This window comes from Geospiza fortis, unplaced genomic scaffold (genome assembly GCF_000277835.1).
Source record: "Geospiza fortis unplaced genomic scaffold, GeoFor_1.0 scaffold72, whole genome shotgun sequence".
Taxonomy (NCBI): domain Eukaryota; kingdom Metazoa; phylum Chordata; class Aves; order Passeriformes; family Thraupidae; genus Geospiza; species Geospiza fortis.
In genome coordinates, this window is record NW_005054338.1 from 5064427 (window position 1) to 5084420 (window position 19994).

Here is a 19994-nt window from a genome sequence, read left to right on the forward strand (position 1 = left end):
ATTTATGAAGAGGACACTCTTGTATTTACAAGATATTATATATGGCAATTTTATTAATCATCTGTTTTCATATATTCTGTTTATCAGCCAATACAAATAATTTGCAAGAGTTTTTTAACTTATCTTCTGGAAACTGAATGTATGAAATTGTGAAATTTATCTGCTCTTCTAATCTCCTTTATGTCCTGGTTGCTTTTTATTTGCTGTGTTGTATTACAAGCACATATTTTTCAGATATTAGTGACTTCACAGCTAAGGGCTTGAAGAAGCAAGTACTTCTTACCAACCTTCATAGAGAACCTTCTGCATCAGGACTCAGAAGATGACAAACTCTACAAAACCAAATAAAATTCCAGAGGACAAAATCACCACCCACAAAATACTTTTTGATTTTTGCTGGTTTATACTGTCATATGGCATTTGTCCATGCTGAAGAAATCAAAAGCAGTAAAATTAGATACTTTTTTCTGCAATGTATACAGGTTTATCAAGGTGGAACACCATAGAGAATCAGAGCATTTTTATGCATCTACAGTGGGTTTTTTTTTTCTTCAAAGAACAAAGAGTGTGTGTCAATAGGGTTCCTAGAAAATTTATTTTAGCACTTTTTACTACTGTTTTCCCCAGAAATATTTCAGAAAATATTGAATCAGAAAATTTATTGGTGTAGGGCTCAAGAGTACACTCCCTCTTTCATAGCTAGACCCATCTAGGTCCCTGGAACATGTGTTCAACTGCACACCTTCTCTGGGAATTTAATCTGGCAGCAATACATTTAGAGAAATGCATTCTCCAGATGGGAATTTTGCTTAAGCAGAGCCCCTTCCAGTCAGCATAGTACACTGAAATACTCCATCCTTTTGTGCCATTTTTCACAGCTGGGACTCTAGTGAAAGATTAATCCCATGCTGAATTCTTGTATTTCTTGAGGAGGGTTCAAACCCACCTCGTCCTTCAGGAGAACATTAAGGGGTTTAAGAGTGAGATTAAGTATTTACTTATGAAACTTTTCCTTTCTATCTGAAGGTGGACATTTTAACATGTCCATTGCCTCTTGTTCTGTCAGTAGGTATCTCTGGATAATTGTTTTCTGTTTCATTGCACCTTCTCTTTGTGTGTTTACGCATGAGCAAATTATTTTTCAGTCATATAAATTCTGTAGTTAAAATTTGATCCATTTGAAAGCTACCACAGGTTTTGATTCTTTTTGTGCATTCTATCTCACTTTTTCAGCTTTTCTAAAGAAGCAATGTGCATTTTTGTAGCATGTAAGCACAGGACTAAATGAGTCCATTGCAAAACCATATTGAGAATTTTGCCCATTTCTGCTGGAAAACCAAATCTGGCTTCTCTGAGATCTAGTAAATATAAAAAAAAAGTTTTCTAAGGTTTTATACTAGGTGTTATTGCATTTTATAACAATAATATATGCCAAGGTAATCCTAAAAAAAAATAAAGTGGAAAACTGAGAATACAGTAATAATCTTAATAAAGATATGAGAAAATATTTTAAAGATATTTGTGGAGAATTAACTGACATTTAGGAAATTACGTAGAAAAAATAGTCTTATTAAATATTTAAAAGTTATTTGAAGAAACACCCAATATAAAGCAATTATAAATGAAGGTTGATTTAGTTTCTGGAAATTGCTGCTCAGCCACTTAGGGAAAAGAGTGAACATGCTGCTAGACTGCCTGCTTAACAAGTGCAGTAGCTTCAGTAGCTATTTAAGTTATTTAGGTTCAGTGGTGCACTGTACAGGAATCCAGTAATATCCATACTTAGATGCATGCTTTTATGGAAGTGATAGCCATGAGATGAGCATTATAAATATTTACAATCATAAGTAGTTATTAGTGCTGCCATATGCTTGGGTTTCCCCACACATCCTCTCCTTTTATCTTCCCAGAAAGTTTCTCTCTAAGCAGAAGCCCACCTTGAGCCAGCAGTTTGGCAGTCTGGATGGAAAAGTGGTGTTGAATGAGCTGCTGGGAATCCCAGGATCAGAAACAAAACCAGTGAGTCTGAAATCAGGATTCCTGTGTGTCCACATCCACAAAGGGCCTGCACAGCATGTTTGAGGTACCTCTTGCATCATTACCTACAGGAGCATCTTGCTTACTGTGCATGTCCAGAGGATTTTGCGTGTTCATGAATAGTCACACCAGATTATTTTGTTATTTCTCTGCAGAAAATACTTGGTAGAAATTTGAGTATTTTATCAGGTCTTAAAGTCCACTCTATCTATCAAGTCATAACTTAGAAAAGTTCTTTGGTAGGCCAAATCTCAGCTCATATATCTTTAATTAAATGAGATTTCTTATTTTATTTAAATAATCTGGTTAAAGACTGGTTAAAATCTGGTTAAAACTCTGTGCTCTCTATCCAAAAATGGGGTCTTGTCCTGAAATTGTATCCGAAAAAGCTGCAATTTCTTGGCTAGTACAGATATTCTTTACATGGAAAGACCACAGATATAAATCTTGTAGCATGGTATAGTATTATTCAAAAAAGGTACATTGGGTTTTTAAATATTTTTTAATGTCTTTAGGGATTATATGATAATGGAAATTGTATCGATAAGTGTTAACACTTTTTTATTCACAAAGGCTTGAATATCAGTCTTCTCTGACTCTTTCATCAGGATTTGACAGGCTGAGATAGGAATGATAAATTCTGTCCTGTCATCGCTATTTCAAGGCTTAAAGACCATCTTGCAAACCCAAAATTACCAACTCAGATAATTTTATTACAATATTCAAGAAAATTACATTTGACTAGAACAACATTTGAAAATATTTAGGAAATATCAAAAATCAAATAGTTTTTTAAAAAATTCATAAAATGTTAAAATGGCTTCCTGTCTTGAGTCATAATAACCAGGGAGGGATTGTATGTGCATTATAGTAAGCAACATTTACTTGCTAAAATAGATTATTTAGAAAATGTATTTTAAATATGGTTAAAATGAACATATTTGAGAATTATTACGTGTCACATTATGATGATTTATAAGAGCAAAGGATATTGAATGTTCTCATTAAGAATCACAGTAGACATATTATGAACAAAACCATTCTTAATTCATTTCATTACCTGGATGCATTTTTTGTACATTCCCACTGTGTGCTTTTGAATAATTTGAAAATAAGTCTGATTTTATTAGAAATCTTGTGGTTTTGCCTCAAAATAATTTTCCCCAAATTGCAAGGAATGCATAGTTTTTGAGGTGTTTTATCTCTAGTATTAGTGAGAATATTAATGAGGAAATTTTTATTTGTCTTTTTTTTTCTGCCTTGTGTTTATATTTCATGTTAATAGCGCAATCTTTGTGATGTAATCTAGTTGTTGGAGCACAAATGAGAGACACTCTTTACTAAATTTTAGCCCTATTTTGCCCAGTCCTAACTGTATGTCCTTAAGCAAGGCACTTATCTCAGTTTTACAGACGAGAAAGGTTTTTTCCTGTCTACCCAACAGGGATGTTAAGAGTATTAATTTGTTAAAAGCATGAAAATTCAAGCAAAAGTGAAACATTGCTATTAATGCATTAGACTCCAGTTTGAGTACAGGATCCTAAAGAAGTTTTGAAAACTCAGGATGCTATGCATATAATCACAAAAACTCTCGTGGTTGCTTTTAAGAGATTTGAGACTTCAACATTTGGATTTTGTTGCCACCTTTGGACTTGGTTGCTTTAACTTATTCCATTTCAGTCCATGAAAGAATTGGTGATTTTGAGCTTCTCTGGAAAGCCTTTTAAGCTATTTTACTGTATCTCCACACCCCAAATGATATATTCACTCTTTCATTTGTTCCTTCATTCAACTATTTAATTTTGGCCAAAGAGTTGGTACCCTGGAGTAGTCAGAGGACAACTTCTTGAGGTGTTTCAGTGATGGTGCAGCAGTCAGTCTGACTGCTTTCTGCAGTAATTTGTTTTGTTTAAAGGAGTCCATCCAAGGTTTGACAGGGGAAGGTTAAAGGTGTCACCCCACAGTGGTGTCAACAGCGGTGCCCTTCTTGCCGCAGCTATTTGAGGTTGTGGGCTCTGGCCATCTGAAGGGAATTACTCCTGTCTCCAAGAACACCTTTTTCCTTCTCTTCTCACTTTACTGTGGGTGACTAGCAGAAAGAGTTTTTAATTAAAAACTCTTTATTTCATTTAGTATGAAGCTTTTGTTGTGGCAAGCCTTAATCCTTTTGTTTATATGAACTCATTGTGGTTTGGGTTTTCTTTACCACCCTTCCCAAGTGTGCCATACTAATAATTTTCTCAGGTTTTTCTTGTGCCTAGGAAATTATCTGTGATTCTACTCTGCCTTCCAATACTCTGTTTTTATTCCCTAGCCAGTTCCAGTCAGCCAGGCTGGAGTTAGGCACACACACATCTGTTTTAAACCACTCTCAGGTTGGACTGGCACAGCTCTGTTGACCAGAGCTGTTAAAAGAGGCGATCCAAAATAACCTACAGGGTTGTGAAGGGTTGAGGCTGAGAACAGCAGTCCAAAATGATGTAAACAAAGTTTATTGAGTGTGGGAACTTCCTCTGTGGGCAGGTATCCTCCTCTATGATACTGATGGAAAGCCAAGATAAATGCATTTATGCATTTTCCTAGAAAACAAACAAACAAGAGGGGTTTATTGCATTGAGATTATTGTAATATTGTATAATAATATTGACAGGCTTGAAAAGCAGATTGAGCTGCTAGATTAACTGTTGGCAAGGAAAAAGAGAAGCCACAAAGACCCCAAAATAATGTATATTTCATTCTTTTGTTTTACCCTTAATGTATCTATAAAATAGTCATGTGCTTGAGTTGCAGTGATTAATTACCTCTGGTCTATCAAAACCTAAAGAACAAATCTTCATTCTTGGTTAAGGTTGATTAGACTCAAGTGACCTTGCATTGAGCTGTGATTTTCTTACTACACGAAATTCAGGATATTGAAGAACTTGGTATTCCTGTGGGAGAGTAGAAGGAAACAGGAGTATTTTTTATTATTTTTATCAGCAAATATTGCTCATGCACAAAACAAGATCTCAGTATCATTTTGACAGTCCCAAAAGATTTTTAGTGGGAAACTAATATGGCTTTAAAGATTCAAGAAGAGGTGGCTTTGATGTACCACTTGAGTTTCTCCCCTTAACCTTTTGAGATCATTTGTGCAAAGAAGTGAACATTTTTCACTTATGTACATGCAAGCCACTGTTCCTGCGGGTTTGCAGGCTGAAAAATGTGTCTTTGGCTGGCCTGTGGTCACTTTTTATGCGGCTGATCTCAAAAACTATGCAAGTAAATGGACAAGAAGATGGTGCCAATGCAATATTTAAAAGCAGTGTATAACATAGGTAGAGGTTTAATATAATTTTGAATATTGAATCAATAATTATCCTATGAGTGAATTTGAGAAGAGCCAAGAACAATGATTATTTAATTTGGGTGAAATGAGTTTTGGCAGACTATCAGTTAAATTCACAGAGGGATTTTGCAACAATATTTTTATTTGTGCAATGCTCAGAAAAGACCTCACTTAATAATATTCTAAGAAATAATAAATATCCTGGCCGAATGCACCAAAGTGTAATTAAATAATGAGTGTTCTGAAAAAAATTATCAAAAGTGCAAAACTTGCGGTTGTAACTCAGAGATGGTTTTCTTTTACTGTTCCCTTTAAACATTTGGGAAACGAGTTTTAAATTAAATTCTCTGTTATTTCTTCTATGAACTTCCAGAGTATTTCCTCCTTCCACTGAATTGGGGCAGCTTCAATAGGAGTGATATCACCCCTCTGGGCCTGCTACTGTTCCTCATTTTCTGTGTTTATGTGACTGCCCAATCTATACCAAGGAGACTGATGGAGTCCTGCTGGCCATAAGTGCTGCTAGCTAAGGGAGGAATGATATCCAACCCCTTTCAGCAAAAAGGTGATTAATCCCTCTAAGTGTGGTTCATATTTCTCTCTTGCTAGGGGTTTTTTTGAGTGGGGCTTGCTGTCCACAACTGTTTCTTGTTTCAGCCTTGCATTCTCTATATGTCAGGAAAGACTAAGGGCCTGCATTTGTTCCCTGATGGGGATGTAGTAAGTTTTAAATTTCCCAAAATCAATGGCTGTGGGTAACCATAAGGTGTATGAAAACCTTTGTCTCAGTGTTTATATGTGCTGAAATCAGGCTCAGAGTTTCAGGCAAAGGTGGAGTGGTGAAAGTGAGTCTCCTTCTCTGCCCATTCGTGGTGGGGGAACCAAACTGTCCCAAGTTTGTTTTCAGCACTCGCAGCTTGAAAACCAGGTGGGTCTGGACTAGAATTTCCCAAGTATAAGATGTAGCTTTCCATTAGATGTTTTGCCTTTAGAATGTCTTCTCCAAATTCGGTCAGTGACAGCAGTTTTAATTTTTTTTTAGAATAGGCTGTAGTGAGTGTGTCCTAATGATACTTAGCATGTACAGAGGTGCTCTGTATCCGGGGCAGGAATTGTATTATTAAAGTGAATATATTCATCTGTGAACTCTAAAACTCCAGATTCTTGCATCAATGTGCAGGTTAAATCTTGTTGGTCTGAAGTATTTTCTTACTCTATTTTAATATTCAGTTTTAATCTATTACTGCTCCAAATTTATTATAATTAATGCTGTTTTTTCATTAACCAGCCATGATGCTATTTTCTGAAGATAACAATCTGTTAGTAATGCATTATTTAAATGTGAATAACAATAAAATAATAGAGTTTTACTGTACCTTTATTATTTATTTGCATATTAATTGTTATTTTTGTTTTCAATAGCTTGTGATTTAAAAAGTACTCTGGGAAGTGAATGTAATTTCAAAATAGTTATCATAATGTACTGAACATTTGCTACTGATTAAATAATTTTGACTTTTGCAAGGAAGAAAACAATTAATTTTTATTATTTAATAACTTGTGAACAGCTATTGTTTAATAAAATATTTACAGACTTAAATGTTTAAAAGGCCTCTAGTAAAATATGTCATTTTTTTACTTAATATTGTTAAAATGTGTCATTCTTCCTATGTCTACAACTATGTTAGCATAGGATAAGTTAATCACTGCTTTCAGGTTCTCTCAAAATATTTATATGTAAATTACCTCTTTTTTTTTTAATGAGAAAGGTTAGTAGACATCTAAACAAATATAGAAACACACCTCAGTAAAATATTCCAATTTTATGTCTGTTTAATAACATTGCCTCCTTTCCCATTTCTAAGAATCTGCTAGGCTAAAAAGCTGTTTCTTTCTATTATTGCACAGATATTTTTGTATTTTTCAAGTGGCTTCTTAGCATGAATGTTTCCATATATATATAGCGTATACACACCTTTCATTTGCTAATTTCTTTTTTGTGTGTTAACAGCAGACTGCATTGCTGATGCCTCTTTGATGAAAAGACAGTGAACTCCTCAAGAAATAAAGAAGGTTCTCAAGTGAGGCTTTTCTATTTGTTCTTTCTGATCCTTTTTTTTTTCCCCACTCAAGGGATGATTGTTATCAGTGTAAGTTATGGACTGGATTTGACCCTCTCTGGTGTCTTCCATTTTGTGTAGCACAAGCAGAGTGAACAATGCCAGGGTAACAAACGGCTCGACTCTTGAGCATGCATTTTGGCTAACAGGTTTTTGAGAACAGAAAGCAGTAAATCTAAACTCGAATCACATTAGACACCTAGTTAAAAGCTGTGGAAAAATGCTTTCCCCTCGCTGTCAGATCACCCTGCTCTGCCCATGGTGTCTGTGAATTACCTCTCTTTGTCCAGTCCCTCACCTCATAAGGTTTTTCACTGGTGTCATGCCTGCCAGATAATGGACTCAGGCGAAGTGTTTGTATTTCTGTGAGGATCAGTGTGAGATTCAACTGGGAATCTAAAATATTGTGCCTCTCTTCTCCCAGTATATTAATAAAATGGCGGTATGGAGATAACACCTACAAACTTGCTTCATACACATAAATGCATATTTTTCCATGTGTCAAGGTGAGTAATACTTCATGTGGTACACTGGGAATCACTGGAGAAGAGGCTGAGCTTTGCAGCATAAATCTACAGCATGTAGCTCATATCCAGCTTGCTTGGACTGCAGCAAAATAAATGCACAACTGTCTGCACCAGTCCATGGAGAAAGAAGTGTAAGTTCTTGGAGATGTGAAATGGTACTTGCTTGCCAGATTATTTTTTAAGTGCCTGCACCATTACAAACTTCATCATCCTGAATATAAATTTTAGATTGATTAAAGTATTTCTTTGTATGTTGTACATATATTCCTCTTTCTGCACATAAAGAATAGAAGTTTAAGGTTTGAGATGCTATGCTTTCATCAGAAATCTATATAAATATGAAGTCCAAATGTTTATTTTAATACACCTTACATCTCTATTTAAAAATGAAATTAGATGGAGCCATTTCTTGCCTACCTTGGTCTTTGTAAACTAGACAGGACTGTATTAGACTGATAAAGTTTTGCAAAGCATATTATAATAGTGATATTTATATTTCCCTTGCATCCATATCTAAAAAGGAAATAAATCAATGAACTATTTTTAAGCACTTTTTCATGTTTTCATGTTTTCTCTAGTGTATAAGCTCTATGATGAAAATTATTTTTTCAATCACTGCTACTGCAGCTGTATGTATTTCACTAGAACTTACACTTCACCTTTGATAAAACTGCAGAATGTATCTCAAGTACAAAATAATTTCTCCCAGTATAAGGTAGAACATTTTTAAACTGTAACTTCAGTAGTAATTTCATGGTAGATGTGAAATTTTCTTTACTCTGCCACCCCCTCCACTCTATATCTTCTGTTTTTAACTCTTTAAGGGTCCAATTTTTCTGGTTTCTCAGGCTTTTTAAATGGAATAGCATTAATAAGCTATTAAAACTATGAACATTGATTGCAATAAAAATTTGAAGGTGCATTCATAGCAAGTAGAGATGGAAGACAAATTCATAAATGCCTTCCGAAGTGAGGGAAATAATTCCCTAGTGGACACATAGAATATGTTTGAAAGAATTTACTCACTTTAAATCAAACATATACATAGTAAAAAATATGGCACATTTTTGCACAAATATGTACTGCCATGCAGAATTTCATAATGAATACATTGTCCATAATCATGGATGGCTGTGCTGCCTTGTTAGATTCATTACAACTTGTAAAGCTGAATGTGACCTAACAGTCCCTAGATTCTATCATGGTAGGGTTACCGGGCAACTGCTGGGAAATCTATTACTTTATAAGTATAAAAATTACTTTAAAATAACAATTTCTGAAGGTCCTGATTAACTTTAGATATTTCCAGATTGGTTTTAGATTTTCAGATCTATTTTATTCATAAAATAGTATTGCAAAATATGTGCATTTGTTGGGTCTAATTTTGCAATGTCTGTGAATTTCCACTCATGACTTAGACCAATCAGTTCAAGAACCTGTTCAAAAGTACTGGATGAATAAGGGAAAGGTATTGGTAAACTTGATCCATGTCTTTTTATATACCCTCCTCTGCAAATCAGCTTAGTCATGTGATTTCCCTCAGTTTCTTAGAATTTTGATTTAGTTGCTAAATCTTACACAATGGGAGCCTTCATATCACTCCTGGATGATAACATTGTTCCTTTCTTGAAGGCAGTTAAACAACCTTTTTTAACTTTTTCTCTTGAACCACTCTAAAGCAATCAATATCTTGTTTTATGGGAAAAAAAAAAAGAAAAATTCCTCTCCTGAGCCTCAAATGAGTAAAAAAGCAGTTACCTGTAGTTGCCCAACTGTAACTTCTTTGAGTTGAAAATGTTGACCATGGTACTTTTCGTATTCAGAAATAATTATTTGGAGTATTTATCCATATCTATCATGGGTCCAGCTGAAATAAAGTTCTGTGCTCTTTTTGTATGAGCACTGAAAAGTCTGTAACATTTAAAGGTAAATATGATTGGAGTTGGAATTCTGGCCTCTTGTTCCAACTTTGCAATCTGCATCTATGTCATTCCAGCCAAAGCTGCTGGGTATTGGTAGACAAATCTCTATTCCAGTTACCTTCTTTTTGCCCAGTAGCCTCTTACTTATATGCCAGAGCTTATTCTCCTCTGGAGAGAGGCAAGAAAGGAGGGCTGACAGAGCCATTCTGTTTTCCAGCAGACAGCAGAAATAGACAAATCAGGCCAAGATTATGGTGTTAACAGATCTTCATCATCAGGTATGTATGTTTCTCCTTTAACTGCTTAAACCTTGCTGGCACTGTCAGCTAGGTTCTGCTCTTAATTCTCTGATAACTGAAGGATGAGAAGACCTGGAAAGATAGAAGGGCTTATAACAGTAAGTCAAGAAAAAGAAAAGGTGAGAAACTTGTTCTGTTTTTGAGAAAATAATGACCCAATTGTTCATGATCAACATGCTGAGATGATAGCAAAGATTAGAGTTTGGTGAGTTTATTGGCTAGGAAATACGTTACCTGAATATCAGAAATGTGTGTGAGTGTACTGGCTCAGTACTTTTATCTCACAGGAAGCAGAGTCCAGCTTTCTCTGAAGTGACTACATGGATTATTTTACTGTCTTGCTATGAGGATCCTGAAAGGTCATTAGTAGTGAAATCTGTTTTCTCAGCATTATAGGAAGTTATAGAGATTTCAGATGATTGGTTCAGTGCCAAGACATGCCTCTCAGTTTTGTTGTTGACATTGGGTCTTACTAGAGAAGCAAATATTTATTCTTTCATGAATCCATTCCTTCTCTTGCATTCCAATATAGCCATGAGTAGCCAAAGAAAAAACTGTCATTTACTCTAGCTGACTGGAAGTTTGGTTTCCCTTTCCTGTTCTACCCCCATAACATTTCTTCCCCTCATAAGCTTAATTCAGCTAAAAAAACCAAAAAAAGACAAACAGAAGAAAACCCCAACCAACCAAACAAAAAAAACCCCCAAATATATTTCTGAAAATGAAGAGTTATAACTCAAAGGTAGCAGAGCTGTTCTACAAGGTCCTACCTGCCCCTCAGCTCCCACTGGCATCATGTCTGCACATTCTGTAAGTATCTTAGTATCTTCTCTGTAAATATCTCTGCTCAGAGAGGAAACCAAAGAAATTCTTAACGATCTTTTATCCTCTTTGTTGGTAAGAACTGAGGTGCCCAGTGGGTTCCAGTGTCAGGTGAAGCTCACACTAATAGGGAAAAGATGTAGCTAACCAGGCAAACTCAAAGACTCAGAAGTCTGTGAAATTCTACAGCACTGGTTACAGGGTAAATAGAAGCAGAATTCAGGTAAGCATGAGGTAGTAGAACTGTTCTCAAGCATTATCCCACTTTTACACCTGCAAAAAAATTTTGGTGTGTTTTCAGTTCTGAAACTGAAGTTCTCCTTGCTGTTGTTTCAATGCTTTTATAATTATTTTCGACACACATGTCGCAATTCAATTATAATTATAACTTGCTCTGCTTCCCTTGCACTGATGTAAAGAGAATTGCCAGAGCTGGAAGGGACCCAGAAGGATCATCAAGTCCAACTCTTAAATGAATGGTCCATACAAGGATCAAACCCACAACCCTGGCATTGTGAGTACCATGCTCCAACCAACTGAGCTCATCTCAGGGTCATGTTATAAAAATACACAGAGAGAATAGATTATTAGAAAAACCTGTTGCTTCTATGTGAAAATAGTGTTTCCCTTCACAGGAGCTGTCTAGTTAATGCCTACCATTTCAAGGGGTGTCAAAATTTGCTTGATAGGCCTGTTCCATCATAAAATAATAGTAAATAAACAAATGAATATTATTATTAATAATAATAATAATGATAATATAGCAGAATCTTTCAAAAGTAAAATCTCTTCTTCGTGTGAAACGGCACTCAGAGGGCTGAAGTCCCCCAGTGTGGTGGTGTGGCAGAGCTCCTTAGCAGTGTCTCGTGCAGCTGGGAGCTCGTTTCCTCAGCTGCCAGCCACAGGCTGAGCTGCAGTGTGTTATTACTTGATGGCTGGGGTAACAAGTTAGAAAATGCTGCCTTTGCTGCTTCACAGGCCTGGCTCGTGTATTTGCACTGTCAGACTGCCACAGCCACTGCCTCTGCTTGTTTTACCTCTCTGTTTACCTTCTTCCCTGCAGGACCTGTAAATTTGATATGAAATAGAAAGAAACAGAGCCCAAACTCTGCCGGAGAGAAATCCTGTCGAGTTGCTTTATTTTAACCTAAATCCTTGTGGGGGTGGGAGAAGAAGGAGGAAGTTGCTGAAACAGTTCATGCTGTTCCATTTTCACATAGATTCCTGGCAGTCCGTTCTCCAGGCCTGGAGGTTCAAAAGGGTAGCAGAAAAATCTGGAGAAATGCCAAGAAGACAGAGCAAGGGAAATCCTCACAGTATATCAATGAAAATAAAAATGTTTCTATAATTTCCATATAATGTAGTTTCTATATGGTACTGAGAGGCTACTTATGTGATCAGAACAGAGAAAGAACCTTTTCCATTCATGAAGATGCAACAGTATAGGTAAGCTGTATTCTTTATTTCATTTAAATAAAATATATTTGGAAGTAAAATAGTTCATCTACTAATAATAGATACTCAGGTATCTATTCAGAATACATAATTCAAGTTTTAATTAGTATATCTCTTGTGGTCTCCTGTGAGTAAGAGTGAAAAGGATGTAAACTTCAGGTTAACAAGGGCTCACCAAAACACTGTTATTTATTTCCCATGAACTGAGAAGTGCTTTTAAAAGAAAGATAATCCCTTTCACCCAACTCTGCCCATTCTCAAACTTGAGCAAAATTAATTTGCAACATGCACTATCTGTTTTTATCATAGGAACACCACTGTATGGGAGTCCAGACAGCACAAAAGGAGGACTTAGTATTATAACTAAACTTTATTTTTTAATATCTAAGAGTTAAGTTCAGACTGATCTTCCATCTCTCTGTTGTGCCATAAGGCCATTATATTCCTGCACATGTGGCTACATGGGCAGCAAAAAAAAAGATGCTTAAGATCCTCATCCCCTACATCAGGAATATAGAGCTCTGAGATGTTTTACTGCATATTAAATGTTATTTCCAATAAACAGGAACAAAAGTCCCAATTTTAATAGTGTTTGCATATTCAGTGAGAATCTCTACATAATGAAGCCAAAGCATAGATCTCCATGGATTTGGTGTGCTTTAATTAGGCATTTCCTGAGCATTTCATAATGCTTCAGTACTGTAAACACAAGGAGGCTCGAGTGTGAAAAGAGGCAACAAACTTGACAATGATTTTACTGGGGGAGGGATACCCTTGTAGAAGTCAGACCATCTCAATGTTCTGAAGAAACTTGAAAATTAAATCCCTGCTTTAAAAGGATCATTTTGTTTTGCACATACGCATGGTACTGTGCTGAATGAGAAATAGATGTGTTTGCATGCTTCTTATACACTTTGACCTGTTACTTTTAGCTTTTTTTTTCCCTTTTTTTGAATTATTTTAAAGTTGTTATTGCTGAGTGTGGCTTTTTTTCTTTCTTTTTTTTCTCTGGTTTTTTTTTTTTTTTTTAATTTGGTTTCTTTGTTTTTCGTTTTCTTTGTTCTATCTCTTTAATTAGAACGAATCTTGATGTACAGGCAGTAGCCAGGAGATTACTGCATCCTGTTTAGTACCACTTGAAATGAATTAGACCTCAAGTCTCAATTAGCTCTGCTTAAATTGGCCAATTCATGTTCTCTGTAAAGGAACCAAAATGTTTTGTGTATGTTTCATGTAGGTCATTGTTTTCTTCTGCTTTGGCTGCAGAATCGGCTAATGCAGACTCTCTCTGATCTCAAACTTCATTCAGTCTTAGCATAATTTAGCAATTTGTTGTCTAAGAGACTGTAACTAGAATACTCCTCTTCCTACAAAGAGTTTTAAAGTACTTCACTGATCATTTTCTGCTCCTCATGCTAATCTCTGAGTTCCACTGAATTACTGCTGTTTGTACAGGGAAAAAAATGAAAAGGAAAATGATGTTCCCACTGCACTATATACAAACAGAAATTTCAAAAGGAAACAATGGGCAGAAAGACTAGCATCAACACAAGTAAAGGCTGACTAGTAGGGGGTGTAGTGAAAAAAAAGAAATTAAAAAAGAAAACATCATACATAATCTCATTCCTTTAGAACTCTGTTTTCAATTAACTTCCTGTAACAAGTTCCCTTTGCTCCTGAAGCACAAACTGATTTCATGACATGTACTACATTTCAGGATAAAGAAAAACTGATTTCATGACATGTACTACATTTCAGGATAAAGAAAAAGCAGAGGAAGAGCTATGAAATGCAAGATTAAATTGTAGCTGTTAACTGCATAAATTAACATGGATCATAATATGTAATTAATATGTATCCCCAAAGCAGAGAATGTTTGCAGCAACCAGCAGCAGTCTGGTTTGTAATTGCTGTTCCAAGAAACAGATGAGATTGCATTAAGGGTCTGGTGGCTCATTAATTGAGATTTCTCACATACTCAGTTATCATCTGGCCACCAAGAAAGAGAGAAGCATCTTTTGCTCACTCTGTGTTTAAAAATAGAAATTTGTCCCAATTCTGTTTCAATACACCTTTTCTTTATTATGAAATCAGAATTAGTATCTTGAAAGACTTTTGTCTTTTGATCAACTGTAATCAAAACAGTCAGAATATGTAACAAGAATTTTCTTGGTGTTGCAGTTGTCAGCCTCTCCCTTCACACCTTTACCCATGTTTTTTTCTGGAAATAATTCATGAGCTGCTAGGGAACTCTGAAATTATCCAGATTTTTAATACATCTCTAGTGGTGTTATAATCAAAAAGATTTTCCTGATTTTCTTTCATAAAAACCTTTTTATAGATATTTTCCAAACCTTTAACACATTCTTTATTGTTTTGTTATTCCCAAAGAAAGAACTTATTTTCTCCAACTTCTGTAGGGAGGAACTTTGGGTCAGTCTGTGTTACTTAAAATCTATTTCTAATTCCAATCCTGAAGGAGCATAAATGATACTTTAGTTTTCTTCATCTTCTGCCCACAAATTTTATAGCTCTTTCTCCACATATTTAATTTCAATAATACAAGATTTCCTTATAAGCTACTGGGAAGGGTTGTTTCATTATTCTAGCTTCTTCTTTGTAAAGTAGAACCTTTTCATTTGATGAAGCAAAATAATTGTCCATCTGACTTAAGGAAAATTCCTTGCCTGTGAATAGGTCAGTGATTCATATTCCACAGGAGTCAAGGTGGAACCTATTAATGAACACAATGTCTCACTTCTGAGCCTGCTTGATGGTGCTCTTCAGAAAGAGATGCCTCATGAAAAGAGAGATACTGTTCTTAAAAGGATCTGGGAAGCTCACTGTGACATTATTAAAATGCTCTATTTTTACATGAGGGTCAAGCTGGAACGGCTCCAGTGGTAAGGCTGTGGCAGTCATCCTACAATGAGCACAGTTGGGTAGGAAATGTCTCCTTGACTTCAATCCCATTAATAACCTCCCACATGAGGGAGGTTTGCCAAAGGGCCTGTAATAGATTCCTTTTAGTGTTATTTTCTGTTGCTCCTGTCATTAGCTTGTGAAACTTCAGATCGCAAGGTCTTTTCAACACATCTCAGGTAACTGGCACGCAATTCCTTTTTGCTTTGGATCTTGTTTGCTCTACTAATAGCAGTGTCTTTAAAAACAGAGCCACTTGGTCCTGCTCAAAAGAAATATTAGGCTGCATGAAGTACTTGGTTCGAGAATTGTCATCTCTTGCAGATTCGTGGGTTTTTGGCATCAAATGCTAAGGCTTTAAAACCCTCAATTATCACTGTTAAATGTTCATAACATTTAGCTTGGTGGTTCAGCAAAAGTGCAAATATGGATGTCACAGAAGTTGTTAATAATTAATGCCTTTTAATACAAAAATGTTCGAAATTGGCTTGAATTTATTAAATCTGCCCCAACTTTAAAACTCCTTTTATGCAGCAATCTGATCCAATATGACCAAGAACACTCAGGATTTTAGGAGACTTAATTTAAAGATAAAAAGCCCCAGTTAATAATAATGTTCACCCTTTAAATTGCCAAATAAGAAATACTGCTAGGATATGGAAATTTTGTAACACTGACTGATGTCACACGCTTTTAGGACTTCAGTTATTGCAACTCATTTAACTTCTTCAGTTAGATTCTGCTGTCTCAGGAGATGACAAAATGCTGGTATTAAGGTATCACTCCATGGATTATCTCTGTCCCTCACTCTTCCTTTGTATTTCATTCCCTTCAATTAATCATTGTGCCTATTTTCTAGTGTTTATAGGCATTTGTATGTACCCTTTTATATCAAGACTGACTACATCATATCTATTCCTGGAATAATTTTTTTTATGTTTCTGTGTTCCTTTAGCCACATAATTTTCAAGTGCCCAGCTTTGAATCACTTTACATCTTCATAACACCCAAGGCTCTTCTGCTCCTTTGAATCTCTTCTGTAGTCTCTGCTCTTCACTTTTTATGTTGTCTTCTTCTCCCCAGAACTGACCATGCCCTCCTTTTCTGCCTTTTTCCAGTCTGCTCTGACCCCTCCCATCCACTCCATTGTTCATATCATCCCATCAATTCAAGTATCTTCCTCTACAGCCCTCACCTCCTTCCATGTGCTTTCCTTCTTCCAGTCTGATCACCTCACACACCTTGGGTGCTACTCTCCAGACCAAAGCTTCTTAGTCTGTGCAATTCGTAGACCCTTTCTCCTGCTTGTTGCTGATTTTTCCCTCCTTTTTTAAGTTCTTATGGATGCTGCTGCCACCCATACTCCAGCACTGATCTCTTGCTTCCTTTGCTGGCCACATCTACTTTCACACTCACAAGGCTTCTGCTCAAAAACAGACTTCAAAATAAAAAGTCTCAGTCTCCTGCCCAAATCCTCCCAGAGGAGTAGGACACATTTCCTGAATGGATTCTGTATTACCATCTCTATTGCTTTTAGACCCTTCAAAGTGAAGGTGAGAGTCAAGGGAAGAAGAGAGATTCCCTGTCGTAAAATGACTGTTTAAATGATTTCTACAGTTATTGAGTTACTACAGCTTAAAAGAATAACTCACATGGAAACCAAACAAGAGCTTTTCCTCACATACACTCCATTATTTAGAATTGTAAGTCTGATAAGAATACCTAATAGTCAGTCAGAGTTCCTAGTGTAAATACCATTCTAAGTATACAGAAAGAAGAAGTGTTGTAACAACATGAGAATGACAACTATTTGTGGAGGTTGTGCCACAGGGGAAACCTGCTGTCTGTCCCTTCAGCAGCATTTGCTCACCATCTCCTTGCTGATCTCCCCTACATTTCTGGAGTGCAGGCAGACTTTTCCCCACTAGAGGTACCAGCAGAGCATGCTGATGATTGTTTTAAGTATTGTAGGACTGATTAGTGACTGCAAATCATTTGTACCCTTTCCCATGATATCTAAGATATGTAAGAAGGAATGAAGGAATACCTTTCCTTCATACTGTTGTCTATTGAAAATTGTTGACTGACTGCAGCTTTTTTTTTCCCCAAGCTGAACTTGTAAAAATATGACTTTTTTCCCAATATTCCTGCTCACCTTGTGCAAAGTGACAATTTACTAACTCATTTATTTGTCACCTAAGTTCTTCTATCGTTTTGTGCCTTTTTTTTAATTCATTTTTTAATTTACTGGAGCCTAGGGCATGGCTGTCAAAACGTCTCTGCTTCTGGGTGTCATTGTTGGTGTGGGTATATTTCCCTCAGTGTGCCCATTCTCCATTCTTAATTCATCTCAAATGTCAGGTTTTGTCACACCACCACCAGGTTCACAACATCCTAAACTGACAACATCTGGAAATTGGTGAGTCTTGCACTATGAAGAAGGAAGGAGGAAATGTCTAACTTTGGAAAGACCTTTCTGTGTATTCTCTTGTAACCTTTCTCAGACAGGCTTTTGAATTGCCTAAATTCAACTAAATTCTCTAAATTCAACTGTATAGTGTCAACCAAAAGCATTTTCTTCTGTTTCAACAGCAGAGCAGTGAGCAGCATAGTACTTTTCATTTAGTATTTGTATAAAGGGAGTTTCTAAAAACTTTTTTCCTTTTTGAAATAAGAGATTAGCAGGATTATTTCATAGCCTGAAATTCTTTTCATATAACAGCACTTCCTGCTATGTTCACGTGTGTCATGGTATTTTTAAAAAAATTCTATCTTGATTTAAATATTTACTACCAGATATCCCTGAAGACACAGTGACAATTATATAAATATTTGTATTTTGGCATTTCTTGAAGGAGTTATTTAATGCATGTGTCTTAACTTGTTTGCCTGAGTCATGTCAGAGTAAAATAAGAGGGAATATGGTTTCTAGACTTGGTTTTGATTTGTTTTGGTGTGGTCTCACTTTTCAAAGAAAGGTGACTCTTTTTTAAATTATAGATATTTGGGATTTGAGTGACCAGAGCCTTAGCCAACAAAATTCTTCTGGATTCAGCAGAACAGCTTTTCACCAGAAATATTTCTCAAAAATCCCTTTCTTGTAAACGTGTAGAGAAGTTCTTTCTTCCTATTCTCTCTGTCCTCAATTGTGTTACTACTTTTGCTCCAGAGTAGATAGTTACCTCCATAGACAGATTGCAAGCATGCAAGTAAGAGGGGTTTATGGCCTTGAAATCTGCTTTAAAACTGTGATTATAGGAGTGTTAAAATCAATTATCATTTATATTTGGAGGATAACATTACTAGCTGAAAGCTGCTAGACTTTAGTCAGTAATCATCATCACCGTAATATTTTCCTTTATTTCTTGTGAATACCAGTTGTATCAGCAAGTTACTGGTTTAGACACTACTTTTACCATCCTGCAAGTTTTGTAGGGGCTCATGTGTGGTGGGATTTGACCTTTTTGTATCCAATGACTGATAGAGATAATGCAGGAATAGGTTACAAGGGACTTCAAAAATGAAGACAAGGGCTTATGTTTGTAATGTGAAACAAATGGAAAAGTGAGTAGGTGACAAAGACAAAGCAAAGGGCTTACAGAAACGACCTCTTGAGCAATGTTTTCTGGAGAAATATTGATTATGTGAGACTGCCTTTATCAAGACCAAAGGGAAAGGATTGCAGATATTGATACATGGTGAAACTTGAGACAAGAACTCTATCTGTGTAGGCAAGATAGGAAAGAAGGCTCTAAAGTGTCCTAGTGTGAGAGTCTAGGGCAGTCAGAAGTCACATATGGCTGAGTGACAGACAGGGTGCTGTCCACAGAAAAAAGACAGTGGAAAGGCTGGTAGAAGAGTTTTGAGTAACTCTGGGATTGTGGTCCGAGACTTGGAAGACCTGAGATGTAAAACAGAGTAATAATAGTAATAATAATAATAATGTGCAGCGCCAAATGTTGGTGTATCTGGGTTCCAATAGTTTGGTTTGCAGCTCTGCAACAGGCCCCCTCTGGGCTCTTTGATAAAGCACTGGACCTTTCTGTGTCTTTGTTTCCCCATCTGCCAATGAGTGATAAAAATCTACTTCACAGGCGTATTGTGTGGCTTGGTTAATGAATATTTTGAAGGATTTTTTGTAGTCATCAGATGGCACAGCTAAAGGAATGCTAAAGCTATTAGTTAGCAATCACCACTGAAACCACAAAATCAGAAAAGGCCCTGGTTTCTGGAGCTCCATGTACTTAATATAAATTACTTTGTGATATATATCAAAACTCTTGGGTAACATAATAATCTGGGACCAGAATTAAAAAAAAAAAGATTGAACAAAAAAACTCTAAAAAAGATAAAGTGTAACCGATTTTTAGTTCGTTATTTGCACCGTGATGACAGCAAATCTAGAGTAAAGAGAATGCTTAAAAAATTTACCTAGAAGAATTAGGACATGCAAAATCTGTGTCATTTATTAACAGAAAAACCTCCTGACAAAAAGAACTCTGAAATCCACATATATAGAATCTCATGTCATGTTTCAGCTGCAGGAGAAATCCTGACTGCAG